This window comes from Sminthopsis crassicaudata, chromosome 2, assembly GCF_048593235.1.
Source record: "Sminthopsis crassicaudata isolate SCR6 chromosome 2, ASM4859323v1, whole genome shotgun sequence".
NCBI classification, from domain to species: Eukaryota; Metazoa; Chordata; class Mammalia; order Dasyuromorphia; family Dasyuridae; genus Sminthopsis; species Sminthopsis crassicaudata.
This window is the reverse complement of record NC_133618.1, coordinates 661,507,589-661,525,031: the sequence shown is the minus strand read 5'-3', so window position 1 is coordinate 661,525,031 and position 17,443 is coordinate 661,507,589. Positions and strand designations below refer to the sequence as shown.

At 41.4% G+C, this 17,443-nt stretch overlaps 1 protein-coding gene across 2 annotated transcripts in view; it reads right to left on the bottom strand.

The window, feature by feature from the left end:
• The window catches only part of STRA6 (signaling receptor and transporter of retinol STRA6), a 73,438-nt gene extending 58,834 nt beyond the window's left edge, over positions 1–14,604 (bottom strand). Inside the window, exon 1 of one of the 2 annotated variants that reach the window (XM_074297011.1) lies at positions 14,377–14,604. The gene's annotated coding sequence lies outside the window, so the exon portion shown is untranslated. Of the gene's footprint in view, positions 1–6,227; positions 6,452–14,376 lie in introns of those variants that run through there. The other variant, XM_074297012.1, reaches the window with a different exon arrangement.
• Between the last annotated feature and the right edge of the window lie 2,839 nt (positions 14,605–17,443).

Genomic DNA, 17,443 nt, shown 5'->3' with positions numbered 1-17,443 from the left:
GGCTAATGCAGGAGGGCCATTTCCCCCCGGGGTTCCAGGTGTCGTCTACAGTTTGCCTTAGTAAGTCTCTAGTCCCCCAGATTCCCTAATTCCTGCCCCCCCCCAAATCTGCTTCTTGGTCACAGATCAATCACAATCCTGGCAATAGCAGGAGGTTCCATTTTCCATGAGCACGACCACAGATTGATTACTCTCTCCCCAAAATGACCCCAAATTCCAGCCTGGAACTTCCCCTAACCCCAGTCACCACTGACCCCTGATCCTACCCATCTGTGTTACATATGGCCACAGGCATGAGAGCAGATAACTAGAACATGGAGATCTCAGGGCAGCCCATTCATCCTGAGCCATTTATCTGACATTGCTTACCAGGACCCTCACTCAAAGGCCAGGGGAGCCCCACTCTGTCCTCCACTAAGGGAATATGCAGATTGAGGGATGCTATAGAGCCCAGCTTCTTAAACTGCGGTTCATGATGCCATGTGGGTCTCATAACAATGCAAAAGTCATGGAATTATGATTTGTTAGTAAATGTCTGATTTTTATATTGATTTTATATACCTATATACCCAGGGTGAGGTAAAAAAATTGGGGGGAGAAAAGGGGTTGTGAGCGGAAAAAAAGTTTAAGAAGCCCTGCTCTAGAGAAAGTTTGACATTGTGTTCAGGAAGAAGGGGGCTTGTTTTATTTTTAATTTAATCTTATATTATTTAATTTAATAATTAATATTATTGTAATTTGTTTATTCTATGTAATTTCAAAAGGTAAAGCTCCAGGAAAAAAAAAACCAATTGGGGAGCATAGGGATGGGAAGAACCCTCTAGAAGATTCAGAAGAAAATAGGACTTTCTAACAATTTAACAATTTGCCCCACGAATGAATAGGCTGTCGTCTGAAGTAGTAAGTCCCTAAAGGCAATCAAGGAGAGGCTGAATGACTGCCTCTGGATTCTGGCATCAATCGGACATTGGACGTCTTTATAGTCATTTGTAGGTCTGAGATCCTGAGACTTTGCATTTTCTTCCTTACAAGAGTTTCTCATCTGGGATGATTGAGGGATAAACTCAGGTGAAATTAATTACTGCTTGGGGACTTTATCATTTATCCTTTCACCAGGTTCACCTGGGCTGTTTCCCATTCCTTCCCTAGGTACAGACAAGAACTAATAAATCCACCTCCTCTAATCCAATTTGCACAGGCTCATCCCTAAACATTGCCTTAGTTGTGTCATTCCCCAGCTCAAGAACTTTCGGTGGTTCTCGATTTCCCAGTAGTTCAAGTTTATAATCCTTGACTTGCCCCTCATAATCCAGGCCAGCTTGGCTCCTTATTATACAGCTTCTATTTTGCTATAGAGGTTCTTCCCGGGGCTCGGTATCTCATCTCTAAAAATGAAGGATTTGGATTAGAAAGCCTCTAAAACCCCTTCTGGTGCTGGTCCCACGATCCCTTCCCTCCCACTATAGTTTGCTGCACTGGTTCTTATAACTCCCCTCCCTCCCCCGCCTGCAATGGCACCCCACTCTTCCCTGATGTTCCTCCTTACCACCCTTACTGGATCAGCCAAGCCTTACCCTCCCAGGAAGCCTGTTTTGCCTTCCCTTCCCACCCCACCTCTCTCTCTTCTCTGAGCTTTAATGATGAGGAAGTCTCCCACCATGGAGAGCCCCTTTCCCCTAGGGAGTCCCGGTCCCACACCAAAAACAGAGGGATCCTTGTCTCAGCCCAAATGGAAACTCTCCCCCCCCAGCCATTTGCCTGAAACCCAATCCATTCACCCTGGATCTAACCTCTGAGGAGAAACCCTTCCTCTAGCTTAGATCAAGGGAGGGCCCCCTGGACGGCTCCAGATTGATGGCCTCAATAAGCCCCTTCCCCACTTCATTTGTCACCATCCATCACTCCTTGGGGGTGGAAGGGAGAACCAGTTGCTGTCTTGCTCAGATGAATTTCACAGAGGGGGTGGAGGGGAGGGCCCGCAGAGAGGGGAGCCTCCGCAGCCCAGTGGCATTTAATAAAGATGATAAACATCGGATGCTCTGGGCCCTGTGGATTTTGAAGATTTAATTCCATTTAATTTGACTTTGGACTTGGGCTTTGGAATTGTGGCCTGGCCCTTTGGATATTGGGAAGTTGTAAAATGATGACCTCTGTGATCTCTTTCTGAACCCCAAAGACTAGAAGGCTCGGGGGCAGGCAGGTGTCTACAAAGAGCTTCTCTGCCTGCCCCAGAAGCCTTTCATCTTTCCCCAGGAGACCAGACTCCAGCCTCAGCTTGAGCATCCTGAAGCTCTGAACTCTGTTGGTTCCCCTCCCCCAGGGCAGGGTCTGCCCCCCACCCGTAACACCCAACAGACTCCCCCTGGGCACAGTCTCCAGAAGGGTGCTACCCGCTCCTCTCAGCCTACAAAAAATCCTGGTCTAACATAAAATAAAATGGAATTACGGAGACCAAACATCTCCCCTTGCTCCCCAAACACAGAGTTCTCCTCTTCTTCATCGAGGTGCAGGAAAAGATCACTGGGTTTGCAGTCAGATGCTCTGGGTTGCAATTCTAGCTGGGCCATTTATTGCCGCCATGACTGATTTAGAATGACAACCTCTCTCCCCTTCAGAGGGTGGGTCAGGGGATGGAGGAGGAGACATCATGGATCTAAAACTCTGCCCACAGCGAGTCCCCTGCATGGTGGGCTCTGAGCCCCGTGGGGGCCGAGGCAGCCCCCAGAACTTTGGCTTTACTCAGAAGCATAGATGGCAGCAGGGGACAGAAACGCCCCTTAATTTTAGAGATACATAGACAAAATGATGGATGGGTAGATAGAGTGGTAGATAGACAGATAATAGATAGGGAAAATGAGGGAGACTAAGTGTCTATTATGCTCTGCACTACTGGAAGCACTAGGCAAAGGCAAGCCAGACAGCTCTCAATCCCAGCTCTTAAGGAACTGCCATTCTAAGGCAGAGAAGATGATGTATAAAGAGATGCTAAATGGGGGAAGGGAGAGGAGGAGACGGTGGGGGTGGGGTGCACATGAGCATCCCCACACCGGCAGAGGGAGGAGCCTGGTTCTTAGAAAGCTGAGGGGGTTGGAGGTCAGAGATAGAGACCTCTTTTTCTGGGGGGAGATGGGGGCATCTAGAGATTGTGGAAGGAGTGCCCAGAGGGAAATTTCATTAGCAAGGAGAGCTCAGACTTAGCAGCCTCTGGGGGTCCCAAAAAATCTAGTGTAGTTTTAAGCTGTTCATACTTAAAACCGCATGACATTACGGGCGACAGCTCTGGGAGAGGGAGATTTTCGCTGAGGGGCAAGGGAAGCCCTGAGCATCTTCAGATTTAGGGGAGGAAAGGGGAGAGAGCAGGTGCCATGTGCAGAGCAAGGGGCAAAGGGAGGCCACACGGGCATTCTGTAGTAGAAGTAGAAGCCCTGGGTTCAAATCTCAGCCCCACTTCTCTCCATCTGTGACACTTTGAGCTAATTATTCCCTTTTCTGGGTCTCAGTTCACTCATCGTTAAAATGAGGGGATTTGAATCCATCACCTCTAAGATTACTTTGAGTTCTAGACCTCTGATGATCTCCAATTTGCAGAGGAAAAAACTGTGGGTCAGAGCCGTGCAATGCCATGGGAGGAGTCTGAAGCTTTAATCCAGTTCAGAATTCTTTCCTTGACTTCTCTAAGATGAGCTTTTGTTCTTCTGTTGTAACACGTTGGGCCAGAACCCTTCCAGCTCTGACATGTGGTGGGCCAGGCCCCTGGGCAGCCTCCCCATGGCCCCACCCAGAAGGGGCTCCCAGCCCCTTTTCCCCCACACTATTTCCCTGTTTGCAGGCCTCGGCCTCCCGGCTCCCTCCTCCCCTCCTCCCAGTCAGGTGATGGTTCTAGGCCTGCCCCAGACACATGGCCTTTTCATCCAACCTGCAAGAGGGGTGGCCAGCCTCAAAGGCAGCACACTAGGCCCTTTGAGCAGGAGGGGAGGTCTGGGCAGCTGCCAGTTCTCCTTCTCTGAGGGGGGATCTGCTGACCTCCGGGAGTGGCCAGCTTCTAGCTGGCTCAGCATGGGGAGAAGGGGCACCCCGGGAGGCTCCTGTGGTGGGTGGGAACTTCAGAATAGACAAAGTCACAGAACCAGAGACTGTCGGGGCTGGAAGAGATGGGTCATCTTTCTCATTTTACAATGCCATTGTTGCCTTTGACACAGGTCCCTTTGATAATCAGGTGCCTCAGAATAACAGTTTTAAACTTGCAAAATAAAGTGCACAAAGTTACAAAGGAAAATGGGATATTTATACCAAAAATTAGTTATGAAGTTATTAAGAAAAAGCAACAATGAATCCCTGATTGAATCCAATGTCTCCATTTCCCAGACGGTGAAACAGAGGCTCCTAGAAAGTGATTTTCCTACCAATGGAATCACTCATAGCCTTATGAGGAATCTCCTCTAATGTATATAATCCCCGAGTGAGGGACAAAGCCCAGGGAGCGGGGGTGATCTATCCGTCGCTGAGCAGATCACTGTGGTGATACCAGAGAGCACAGAGCACAAAGCCTAAGTTCCAGTTCTGCCTTGGATACCTGCTAGCCGTGTGACCCTGGACAAGCCCTGTTTGCCAGGAGAAATAGCAAACCATTCCAAAATCTTTGCCATAGACAGTCCTGAAGTGCTATGGTCCCCAGGGCCACAAAACATCAAACAGAAGTAACATTTGAACCCAGTTTCTCAGACCCTCGAGCCAATAATTATCTCCCATATTTCATGCTGCCTCCTTGACCGAGTTCACTAAGACAACTGTAGGGAAATCCATATCTAGGTCTGCCAGCCTATGGTACCGGCCCGGCCCAGAAGGCTCTTAAGCCCCTAAATACCAACTCCAAGGCCTGAAACTCTCCTAGAGTTCAATGGAGCTTTGTTCCAGGCAATCTTGCAGGCTTTCTGGACAGCTTAACTCTTTAGCAAAGGATTAATTAATCAGATGGTAGCTGATTACAAGTCCCTATGGGAAAAAAAAATGAAGAAAGAAAGAAAGGGGAAAAAAAAATCCAAGACGTTTCCAAAAGACTCATGATGGAAAATGCTATCCACACCCAGAGAAAGAAAGAACTCTGGAGTCTGAGTGCAGATCAAAGCAGACTATTTTCACTTGTTTTTTTCTTTCTTGTGGTTTTTCCCTTTTATTCTGATTCTCTTACAACATGACTAATGTGGAAATATGTTTAAACAAATAAACAAACAAAAACAAGTCTGTGGCAATAGCCCAGTTCAGATCCTCCCTATTCCTGGCAATCTGCCCTGGTCGTTCCAGCCTTCACTCATCCCCGACTACCTATACCCTGCCCTGGCGTTATTAGTGGGGCACTCTCTCTGGCACATGATTGCAGGTTGTGAGGAGGGGGGAAATTCAGACTATTTGCACAGTTTCCAAAGAGTTTCCTATGCAATCATAAAGGAGGGGAAAGGACCCTTTTGTGCAAAAATGTTAGCAGCTCTTTTTGTGGTAGCAAAAAAATTGAAAAAATGAGTAGATGGCATCAGCTGGAAATGGCTGAACAAGTTGTGGTATACGAAGGTAATTGAATATTATTGCTCTATAAAAAATGACGAACAAACTGATTTTAGAAAGACCTGGAAAAATTTACATGAACTGATGTTGAACAAAACGAACAGAACCAGGAATACATTGTACACAATAACAGCAAGAACATGCAACGATCAGCTTATGAAAGACTTGGTTCTCAGTGGTTCAGTGATCCAAAACAATCCCAATAGACTTTGGATAGAAAATGCCATCTGTATCCAGAAAAACAAAAACAAAAACAAAAACAAAAACAAAAACAAAAACAAAACAAAACAAAAAACTAAGGAGACTGAATGTAAATCAACACATGCTATGTTCACTTCTTTTTTCTAATTTTTTTTTAATCTCTCCCATGGTTTTTCCTTTTTGCTTATTTTTCTTTCCCAATATAAAGCAATGTGTGTTAAAAAAATAAAAATAAAATAACAAAGAGTTTTCTGTGGCTCTTAAACCTCTTCTAGAACCTCCTTACCTAGAAGGCTGCTGTCACTTCAGGTGATGGGTCTATAATTCTAGAAGCTCCTGAGCCCACCACCATTGTGCTTCCCCTTATTAATCAGCCTTTAAAAACAAAAAGCTCAAAGCTAATTTACTATAGGCACAGTGCTAAGTGCTAGGATGCAAACACAATAAGTGAAATAATTGCTACTCACAAAACAGGTTTCTGCTGACTTTGAAGACCCAGACAAGAAATTGAAGGCCACTGAGGCAGAAGCTAGTTGTAAATATATCTATCTATATATCTATTGTAGTCAGAAAACCTAAATACATAATTTACCACTCATTACCCATGTAACCTTGGGAACACCACAATGCCTCTGAGCCTCACTCAGTCTCTCCACCTGTGAAATGAGGGAGCTTGATGTCTCCAAAGTCCTTTGCAATTTTAAATCCCTTGACTATGGATCATAAATTTAGAGTTAGAAGGGCCCCTTAGATGTTATCTCGTCCAGTATACTTGATTTACAGGGGTCAGAGCACAGAGACCCAGAAGTCAAAGGCCATCCAGGCGAAATAAATGGCAAGGGAGGATTTCCACTCAGGTGCTTTGAATCCAGACTGGATGCTTTTCTTCTCATCAAGCTTGATTATCAGAAAGAGAAAAGGAATGTGAAGAATGAATAGTAGTTCATTAAGTGACATAACAAAGAAGGATTTGGTTTTCTGGGTCATGGATTATGATCCCTGAACAAAGAGCTTCTGGCAAAAGAGTAAATCTTGGATAGACCGGGAAGAACATATTTGGCAAGACTTTTGCTGGCCTAGTCAAGAAAATTTGAAATTGAAATCTAAAAGTGAAGAAGAAAAAAGCCCAGCTGGAATCATGAGGTAAATTATTGCTGGATTTATAACGAGAAAGAATCTCCTTCACCATGTAGTCCAACCACCTGATTCTACAATTGGGAAAACCAAGTCCCAGAGAAGGCTCATATAGGTGGTAAGTGGTAGAGCCCAGATCCCCCTTCTGACTCCAAATGCAAGATGGTGTTTGTTTCACTATGAGGCTTCATAGGCAAGTGCTCTGAAAAACACAACAACGCAAAAAGGGTCCAGGAAATCTCCAGTGAAAATGAGAGAGAGGAACATTGGGAAAAATGTTTCTGGCCTCATGTCTCCCTCTCTCCCGTTATTACTGATAGGATTCATTTATAGGGTAGAATTTATGCCAAATGCCTCCTGTCACCACCAAGATTCTAAGATACCCAAGAGGAACTAAGGGTATTTGATTTATTATTATTATTATTATTATTATTATTATTATTATTATTACTATTATTATTTGACAAAAGTTGTCACTAAGACCTAGTAGAATGAGACTTATGTTTGCATTATGTCTATAGGGGAATGTCTTTTTTTTTAAATTGTGAATTCTTAAAATTCTGAACTAGAAAATCTTCAGCATCACTAGGAGAATGGACAGAGTTGGATTGGAAGTCTTCTTGATTTCAAACCCCACCTCAGACACTTATTAGCTCTGTAAGTACGGGAAGTCATTTAAAATCTCATGGCTTCTGTGAGCTCACTTATAAAACACAGGTAATAGTAATACCAACTTATTGTGGGAATGAAGATGTAATACTTATAAAGTGTTTTGTAAACCTTAAAGCACTACATAAATGTCCGCTACTATTATCATTATTAACAAACACGGCTATTTCCATATATAAAAAAGTAAGAAAATTGAGGTTGTATATCATATATAAATGTATATTTATATATAATATATATTATATAAAATATGTATTGTATATAAAATAAAAATGATATATCTATATAGGTCTATAGTTTAATACATATATATATATATATGTGAGTATCAAAGTAGATAATGAACAACTCTTTGCAAATCTTCAAATGTTGTAACTATGTCAGTTACTCTTGATGTGATGATACCTTGTATACAATATATTTAATAAATATTTGTTGAATTGAATGAATTGAAACGTCAAACATTTAGGCCTTCTGCTAGGAGGCTCATTGTTCTAAAGACTTCACTTGTTTTGATGACAACTTTATCAGACGTAATTCTGACCAAAGTGGTACCCAAAGGAGCCAGCATAGACACACATAGCTCACACCAAAGGGCATAAGCAGATGCCATTAAAAGCAAGCATAGAGTAAGTAGGAAACTCTGGGCCTGATAAAGTACTATTGCCAGGGATGGTTTTCCCTCATATACTAAAGTTAGCTTTGCTTATTTCCAATCCTGTTCATCCTTTCCACTTTCCCATTTTAATGATCCTAGACAAGGTCTGACTTTTGATTTCTGCTTTTCATCTTCTTGCTGTCTCTGTAATGTACTTGAAGGCCATATGGACTGTATTTGCAGCTTCCATTGATTGGACTTGATTAGGGTCAAGTTAGTGATACATGAGAGAAGGGGGGGTGGAGAGAGAGGGAGAGAGAGAACACATGAGAACATCCCAAGACCTGAAATTCTTTTTTTTTTTTTAAGGACCTTAAATTCTTAAAGGAAAGGGCTGGGATAAAAAGCTCTTAGAATAAAATTCTGATTGTGGTTAAGTTCCATTAATGCAAATAATGAATCCCTCAAAGTGGTCACATTATTTGAATTCACAATGCATATTTCCATTGGAATAGAGCCAATTACCATATTTTACATAATTATAACTTCAAATACAGAGAATTTCAATACATGTGATCCCCTTTATGGGATTCATTATTCAAAGAAATTAGGACCTCACTGGATATAGTTGCTATCTTGGAAAGTACTGAATTTGGACCTAAGGGACACAGATTCAGTTCTCAGCCCTGACGTTTATTACTTGAGTGACTTTGGAAAGGTAATTTCTCTTCTTTGGGACTTCAGTTTCCACATCTACAAAATGAAGGGCTCAGATTAGGTGACCTACAAGACCTTTTTCCAGGTCTAGATCTATGACTGTGAAAAGAAGGGAGGCAACATCTAAGGCAGGGGTGGGGAACCTTTTTTTTCTACCACAGTCCATTTGGATATTTATAACATTATTCATGGACCATACAAAATCATCAGCTTATAGAACTCAAGCAGTGGGAGGCTCTTGTGCCTACCTTTCAGTGCACCATCACCTGAAATTGCCTTAGCAAATGATTTCAAAGGCCTTCAAAGGCCAGTCCACTGGCCGGATGTCCCCTACCCCTGACTGATCTAAAGGAAACAATGTGGTGACATAGGAAACTCTCCAAGAATTCAGATTTGTGAAAGATCAAAAGAGACAAAAAGGAACATATAGCCAAGGGTTAATACAATTACAAATACAAGGGTTAATACATTATTCTATAAGAATAATGTCAAAAAGAATGAAATATGAAAAGATTTGAGGTTTGGGAAAAAATGCTAAGGATGACCAAAATGACTTTTAAAAAACATATGCAGAAAAAGATGAACAATTAAATTCAATAAGCTTTTATCACATACCTACTATTTACAAGACATTAAGATAGGTAATGATACAAAATCAAAGATGGAACAGTCTCTGTTCTCAAAGAAATTATATTCTACTGATGAAGTATAGCCTAATAGAGTTCTGGACTTAGTATCAGGAGACTTGAATTCAGATCCAACCTCAAATATCTTCTAGTTGTATGATCGCGGGCAAGTCACTCAACCACTGTCTGCTTCAGAGATAATAATAGCACCTAAACCATAGTATCAAATCAGTTAATATATGCAAAGTATCTGGCAAATATTTAAATTTATTATTACTATTATTACTGAGAGGATGCAATGTAGACATAAAAAAGTGAGTAAATGTATTCCAGGTAATTTCAGTGATGGAGAGAGGACTAACAGGGTGGGGATGGGGGGAATAGGAGAAGAGATTGTGCAGGAGATGGCACGGACTAGGGCTAAGCCTTAACCAAGAAAAAGAATTACTACCTGGGGTCAATGGAATGGTGTGATGTTAATAGACAACACAGAAAAAGCAGGATACCTTCTCCATCAAGGAGAATGCCTTTCATGTGGGAAAGGAGAGAGCCAACTCCATGAAGAAGGACTTCAAGTCTAAGAAAAACGAGGAACTAGTAAGAGAAGACCATCTTTCCAAGGCCAGGTGAATTATACCCTCCTGTGACCTATCTGGAACCCAGGGTCTCTGCTATCATTACTTCTCTAAGGAAAAAAGAAAAACTAGGTCAGGATATATCACTCCCATGGCAGACAGTCTGGTGTGTAACATCTCAGCCTGAGAGTTATTGATAAATCTTGGTGCTCCAGTCCCCAAACCAACCATTTCTGCAGCTTTGAACAGAAAGATAAGGATGATGGTTCTCTTCAGTCAGAACACACACACACATTCTTTGGTACCTGAACCCCCTAAAGAAGTATACACAGAGAAGGATGGGGCAGAGAAGACCTTAGGGCTGTGGCTATATGTTGTGATTGAATAACCACCCACAAAAAGCAGGACCTGATTTCTATGACCAGCAAATCCCCGCCCCCAGGCACCTTGTCACACACTTTGCAAGTAGTCCCCCTCCATGGCAGGTGGTATAGCTTGTGGATACATCTGTGGCTACTGAGCTTCTGGTCAAACTTTCTTGTGTGCTGTGCCCTTCAGCTACCTCCCACAGCCAGCTTTAACACAGCTAACCATTATCAGTGACCTTGGAGAAATCTTGGAGGGATGGGAAGAATGGCAGGGAAGGCAAGCACTGATTTTTATAAAGAGAGAGGAAGGTATATTTCAAAAATTATACATCAGTGGGTTTAGTGCCAAATCCTGGCAAAACTCTACAACAGATTGTTAAGCAGAAGGCTTGTGAGCTCATTAAAAATAAAGTAGTGTTCATTAGGAGCCAGCCTTGATTCACTAAGAAGAAAACATGATAAACCTAATTCATTTCCTTTCTGCCAGTCACTAGACATGCAATGAAACTCTCGAAAACTTCAAAAGTCACAAAGAGGCTGAGATGTGTTTCCATAGAATGAGTACTTCTTACAGCAATAAAATCACAGATCTTTGTTATTGAAGTATCAATAGACTGGCAATCCAAGGTAGTGTCGTAGATACAGCTCGTCTTAATTTCAGCAAAGAATTCAACAGGTTTTCTCATGACATCCTTAAGATCAAGGTGGTGAATCATGGAGATCCGTCACATACAATAGTATGGATAGATGAACTTGTGGCTGATTGAATAATTAAACCCAGAGAGCTTTAATTTTAATGAATTGATTTTAATTTATTTGAAAAATTGTTGTGAAGCACTGATATTAATATACTAATCTATTTCCTTATCTTGGATTACAAGTAATCCTGGGCCACTCAAGTCTATGAACTGTCCTACTAACTTGGAAAGCCTTTGAAGTTGGTTTGACAAATGGCCAACCTTAGTCAAGTTCAAAGTCGACCAATATAGAGTGCTTCACCAATTGATAAGTTTGCTCTGGAGGTGTGGGTTGGTTGAATTCTGCATCAGTGGAGGGACTTCCCACGGTACAAAATCAAAATTCTTCTAAATACTGACCTACAGCATATGGAAGAGAAGTTAGATGTCTACCATGGGGCTGTTGAGGTCAGACTCAGTGGGTAGAAGTTATAAAAAGATTGATTATGGTTCAGTCTAAATAAAAAAGTTTACCAAGAATCTGATGAAAATGAAGTTATCATGTACTTTGACCCAGAGAGAAGCAACTGGTGGCTCAATGTTGGATCTGGAGTCAGTATCAGACACTTCCTAGCTATGTGAACTTAAGCAAGTGACTTCACCTCTTCCTGACAAAAGGATTCAGTGGATCCATGAAGAAAGAAATGGCAAATCACTTCAATTTCTTTGCCAAGAGAACCTCATTGACGGTTGGTCTATGAGGTCACAAAGAGTTGGACATGACTGATCCACTGAACAACTAACCTACAGATAATCTTTACTAAGGTTATCCCCCCAAAAAGAGTTTAATAAAAGGAAAAGAACCCACATGGATAAAAGTATTTACAGCAGCTCCATTTAATAATGGCAAAAAAAAATGGAAACTAAGGGACACCCATTAACTGGAAAATGGCAACCAAATTGTGGCATACTAATATAATGGAATCTTACTGCTACCGTAAGAAATTATGAAGGCAGTTTTAAAAAATCCTGGGAAGATTTGCATGAACTTATGCAGAATGAAGTGAGCAGAACCAGGACATTGATTTATGCAATAACAACATTCTATGGACAAAGAATTTTGAAAGATCAATAATTCTGATCAATACAATGACCAACCACAATTCATAAAGACTAATAAATACGTCTTTGGCGGAGGCATAACAGATTCAATCAATATGAAGAATGAGGTATGTTTGGGAATGGCCAATTTGGGGATTCATTTTGGCTTGACTTTGCATACTTATTACAAGATTGTTCTACTTTTATATTTTTTAAATGGGAGGAGTTAAGTGGCATGGAGAGGAAATAAATGTTAGTGGAAAAAAGTTGTTGTTTTTAATGAATTGGTTTGAGGTGATTCAAGGCAATTACAATAGACATGATACAAAATGACATCCACCTCCAGAGAGAGAACTATGGAGACTGAAGATCAAAGCATAGTATTTTCACCTTTTTGTTGTTGTTGTTTGGTTGTTTTATTTTTTCTCATTTTCCCCTTTTAATCTGATTTTTCTTGTGCAGCATGATAAATATGGTAACATGTTTGAAGAATTGTACATGTTGAATCTACATTGGATTGCTTGCTGTCTTGGTAGAGAGAGAGGGAGAAAGATTTGAAACACAAAGTTTTGCAAAGGTTAAGTGTTAAAAACTATCTTTGCATCTATTTGGAAAAATAAAATACTATATAAAAATAAATTGGTTGCCTTTGTGAGGTAATGGGATTCTTTATATGAGTGATTTAATGGAAAAACTGGTGCCATTGAAGTCAGAGGACTTGGATTTGTATTCTATCTGTGTCATTTGCTAACCGTGTAACCTTAGCAAGTAACTTTAGCTCTCTCAGCTCAGGCTTCTCACCTATAAAACCAGGAGTTTTATTAGATAACTTTTATGATCCATAACCTACTGAATAGCTAGTACATGGATTCCCCAAACTCACTTTCTTAAAGGAGATTGGCAAGCTGGCCAAGATGATTTGAAAGATTCTTTCCAACTCTCCGATTCTAAAATTCCACATGGGATATATTACATATGCATAATACATATATATGTGTGTCTATAAACATACATATATTTACATATGCATGCAATATACATGTGTCTACAGGCACATATTTTGCTATAAGCAGGCAGGAATGGGTTGGGGGGGGCAGTCAGCTGTGATGTGAGAAAGTTAGCTCCAAAGTGATTGTAGCAAAAATGTTACACAATGGTGGAGATAAGAAAAAGGCTACATCCTCCAATTTCACACAACACCAAGTTCCACAGAGGTTATGAAGCCTTCAAGGTCACATAGTCTACAGCAGATATGGGGGTGGAATCTGATTCTTTGGCTCCAAGCCTGATGTCCTTTCCATTAGAAACCACCACCGACCTCCCATGCCACATTTTGAAGCAAAACCCCCCACCACTCCCAAAATATAATCCAGCAAAATTTCCTGACAACTCCCGATACGACCACCACCTACCCACACACTTCTACATGCTGCATGGTAAGTCAGACAAAAGGTGTGTGAGACACTAATTCATAGCTCACCAGAGTTGGAAAGGATCTAGAGACCCATGGGTCCAGCCTTTACAGAGAAGGAAAAGTTCTGACTTCAACTCTTCTGAGTTCAAACTCTTTCTATTACACTGAGCCTTAGAATTTCTCTTTATTCCTTATCTCTCTAGAATGTGGAAGTAGAATCTTTCATTTTCTCTTCTTTTCTTTCCTTTTTCTATCTCTTCTAGCCCTCTTTCTCTTTCCTCTTCTCCTTTCTTTCTTCTTTCTTCCTTCTCTTTCTTCCTTTTTTCTTTTTCAACTCTTTTGTCTCTTTTCTTTTTTCTTTCTCTTCTCTTTTCTATCTCTGGCCCTTTCCCTTTTAATCTTCTCTTTTTTTCTGTCCCCCCCACTTTCTCTTTTTCTTCCCTTTCATCCTCTCCCTTTCTCCCTTTTTGTGTCTCTCGTTCCTAATTCTGAAAAAAACTCTGTTCATTCCAGTCCCCGATTCTCCACCACACTCCCAGTCTTTCTGCTCTCTTAATCCTCCTCTTTACTATGACCCAATCAAACCAGGTCTTTGGACCCAGGTGCACAAGACAGACAGACACACAGACACCCTCAAACCCACTGCCCCAAACCTTTTGCCACTAATGACCTCTCCTCCTTTTCTTTTCTCTTCCCAGTCCCCTTTCCCACACTAAACCCATTAAATAGACTCTTACCTGGATTCACTTAGGCTGAAGGTGGCTTCCTGGATAGCAGAGCACAGCTCCCAAAGCTCAATTCAGATTCAGCCTCCACCTATCTGTGACCCCCCCTCCTCCACTCGTACCCTGTGGGGATGCACTAGTGCCTCCAGTGGGAGGCCCAGGCCAGATTACCCTCCCACTGCAGCTGCTTCTAATCACTGGGCCTCTGAACTCCCCTCAGCGCCTGCCTGGAGGCAACCATGCAAACTGAAAGGCAAAGTTCAGCTCCTCAGTGTCCCCTCCCCACCTGCTACGCTACCCAGTGATTTCATCCCCTCCTCGCCTAAAGGGGCTTGGTTTGGAGCTAGGAAAGCCTCAGAGGATTCCAGAGCACTCAATAATTTTCTCCTAGCCATAGATAGCCCCAAGTTCTGCTGGCCCCAATGCCTGTTCTTCTGAAATTAACTTTCCTTTCCCCTCAGGTAAAAGGATTGCAGCAAAAGGAGTAAAAGGAGTAACAGGAGTCAGGTAATAGGGGCTGAGGACATGCCCAAAAGCTTCACTTAAGACTTGTTGAACAGGCTGCTTGTTTTGTGGAGAACAAGTGCTTATTTCTTCTGAAAGCCTTTTGTGAAGGCTAGTGAAGGGGAAAACACAGATCCCTAAGGACCATCAAGTGTTTTGTCACTAAATTCAGTTCTTCCCTCTCCCCCCCCCCCCAAGTCCCCTGTCCCCTCCTCCCCGAGCCTCCACTATGATGCTCAGAACACCCTATAGCCTCTGATCCATACTCTGTTATTGCTTGGTCCCAAGCTTCCCCTGGGAGAACTAATACTCTGCAATCATCACAGGGTCATGGTCTTACAGAGAAAAACTTGGTGCAGTTTCTCAGAGGGTGGGGAGAAAGTGAAAAGTACAAGAAACTTAAATTCATGCACTACAGAGAAGAACATCCTTTTCCCTTCCAGTCTCTATTTTCTTTCTCTCCCTCTCCCTCTCTCTCTCCCTCTCCTTTTTAAGTTTAATTTTATATTTTAATGAGACTTATTTTCTTTCTCTCTTTATTTTTCCCTCATTGGAAAAAAACAAAAACAAAACCCTTGTAATAAATCTTCAGAGTCAAACAAACATAATTCTCTCTGTGGTCACATAAATTTGCACCTCAAATCCGTCACTTCTCTGTCAGGAAGTAGGCAGGCAACATGCTTCCAAATTAGTCTTCTGGAATAGCAGTTGATCACATTGATGATCGACAGTCTTTCAGTCATTAAAAGTTTGTTTTCAGAAAAGTTCTCCATGAGCTCAAGCAAAGTAAAATGAACACAATAATAGCAAAGCTGTGGGATAATCAGCTGTGAATAACTTTTCTATCTCAGTAACACAATGATTCAAGACTACTCTGAAGGACTTATGGTAAAAAATGCCATCCATACCCAGGGAATAAAGTCTGAATACAGATTGAAGCATTTTTTTTACTTTTTTTTCCTTGAGGTTGTTTTTTTTTTTTTTTTTGGGGGGGGGGAGTTATATCTTCTTTTGCAACATGACTTTTTTTGGAAATGTTTTACATAACTTCACATGTGCTTCCTCAGTGAGAGGTTGTGGGAAGGAAGAGAGAGAATCTGGAACTCAAAGTTTTAAAAACAAGTTAAAATCGTTTTACATGTAACTGGGGAAAATAAATATTAAAACCAAAAAAGGTGTTTGTGGTTATCCTATAAATTGTTCTAATTCTGCTCACATTGCATCAGTTAACGAAAGTCTCCCATGTTTCTTTGAAACCATCACTTTCAGCATTTCCATTAGAACAGTAGTATTCCAGCTAGGGCACAGTGACATTAGAATCAGGAAGACTCATCAAGACACTTCCTAGCTGTGTGATTCTGGACAAGTCACTTAACCCTGTCCCCCTCAGTCTCCTCATCTATAAAATGAGCAGGAGAAGCAAATGACAAACCACTCCAGTATCTTTGCCAAAAAACCCTCAAATAGTCATAAACGACCCAATAACAAAAAGTTTTCTTTAACATTCATGTACCATGGCCTCTTTGTAGTGGCCAGAAACTGGCTGAATAAATTGTGGCACATGAATATTGTGGAATATTATTGTTCTGTAAGAAATGACCAGCAGGATGATTTCAGAAAGGCCTGGAGAGACTTACATGAACGAAATGAGCAGGACCAGGACATCATTATATACTTCAACAACAATACTATACAATGATCAATTCTGATGGACCTGACTCTCTTCAACAATGAGATGAACCAAATCAGTTCCAGTAGAGCAGTAATGAACTGAACCAGCTACACCCAGTGAAAGAACTCTGGGAGATGAGTGTGAACCACTATATAGAATTCCCAATCCCTCTAATTTTGTCCACCTGCATTTTGGATTTCCTTCACAGGCTAATTGAACACTATTTCAAAGTCTGATTCTTTTTGTACAGCAAATCAACTGTTTGGACATGTATACATATATTGTGTTTAACTTATACTATAACATATTTAATATGTATTGGTCGACCTGCCATCTGGGGGAGGGAGTGGAGGGAAGGAGGGGAAAAGTTGAAACAAAAGGTTCTATAATTGTCAATGCTGGAAAATTACCTATGCATAAAATTTTTGTAAAAATAAAACTAAATTAAATTAAAATAAAAAAAAAAAAAACATTCGTGTGCCACATTTTGTCCAGGGCATTCCCTAACATATCACTTCATTGGTTCACAATTCTTTGATCATTGCAAAACGAGCTGCTATAAGTATTTTGTGCATTTGGAGGCCTTTTCCTCTTTTTAAAAAAATCTCTTTGGGGTATAAGCTTAGTAGAAACATCCATAGGTGGATAGCTTTTCCTTTTATAATGTACTTTAGCCAGCACTTCCCCCGGGGCAGGAGGATGGCTCTGTGAGGAGAACCCTGCCTCTTGGCTCTGGATTCTAGCCTTGCACTGAGGAGGTTCCTGAGTTAGCAGTGAAGTAGGAAGAAAACATGTGAGTCTTTCTCATTGTACCCAAGGTAGGAGAGAGGGGAAACAGAACAGCCCAGAAGCTCTGACTCTGCCACTGTCCTAGCCTGGTGACTCTGCACTTTTCTATGCCTT